We start from the raw sequence: 1,168 nt of genomic DNA, 5'->3' as shown, positions 1-1,168 counted from the left end.
TATGCTAGGAACTAAGTTGATGCACCCAGAAAGTTATAGACTCCTTGTCCCTTGTGCGCATAGCCCTATTCATCCAAAGGGATAAAAGTTGGACAGCATATTGTCTGGTGTAGGAAGGTGACCAACGGTTGAGATGAAAAACCCTGTCATTTCTCGCGTGCCATAGTGTGACAGCACATGCAGCAAAAAGAACATGCACTTTCCTGGCAGAAGGCCAGCGGAGATGTAGTTGTTGCACAAACTCCATGATGTCCGGGGAACGGGAGGCATGACTGGCCATATTCAACTTGCTCCAAACTGCATCAGCCGGTGCACATCGCAGAATTATATGACTGATAGATTCAGTGGCCGGGCAGATATCGCACCCAGGATGAGAGGCAACAGAAAACCATCTCTTCTTTGTCATATTGTCCCGTGTGTTGAGTCGCCTCCAAAAAGCAAGCCATAGAAAAATCCGATCTTTGAGAGGGATGATAGGATCCCAGATCCAATGCGCGAACGGACAAGACATACCTCTGAAATTCAGCAACCCATAGATATACGCTGTACTGACCTCTCGGTTGCAGATGGCAGTTCGACGGAGGTCCGGGTGCGCCATAGTGGGCAGTACATTCAGCAGAAGATAGTTGAGACGATGCAGCTCCTGAACCGCAGTTGTTGAGAGGTTAGGGTGCAACTGAACATCCCAGCGGCCATTAGCAAACTGAGAGGCGACAGTACAACTGCTGTCCCTTGCAAAGGAGTATAGAACTGGCAAGACGAAACGAAGACGGCCAACCCCTAGCCACTTGTCATGCCAAAACGAGATCATCTGGCCTTCACCAAGGGAGCAAGAAGTCGAGGCTGTGGCCAAGGAGATGCAGTCCTTGAAGCCCTTCCAAATAGCGGTGTCTCTGTTGGCTGAGCTGTGTGGAATGCGAGTAGAGCAGTATTGATGGGCGAACCACTGATAGCAGGGGACATCGGAGCTCTGTAAAACCCTGGCAGTGAATTTGCATAGCAGCGCATGATTGTGTGCTGTGAGGTTCCGAACTCCCAGCCCACCCCTGACAGAGTTCTTGCCTTGCCAAAAGAAGGCACGGAGCAAACTTTCGAGTTTTGCAATAGACTCCTTGGGCCATGGAAAGCAAGTCATGTAGTAACTTGGGATGCTGGCCAGTACTGAATT

This window comes from Triticum aestivum, chromosome 4D, assembly GCF_018294505.1.
Source record: "Triticum aestivum cultivar Chinese Spring chromosome 4D, IWGSC CS RefSeq v2.1, whole genome shotgun sequence".
Classification (NCBI taxonomy): domain Eukaryota; kingdom Viridiplantae; phylum Streptophyta; class Magnoliopsida; order Poales; family Poaceae; genus Triticum; species Triticum aestivum.
The sequence above is the reverse complement of the archived record's forward strand: the minus strand, read 5'-3'. Positions refer to the sequence as shown.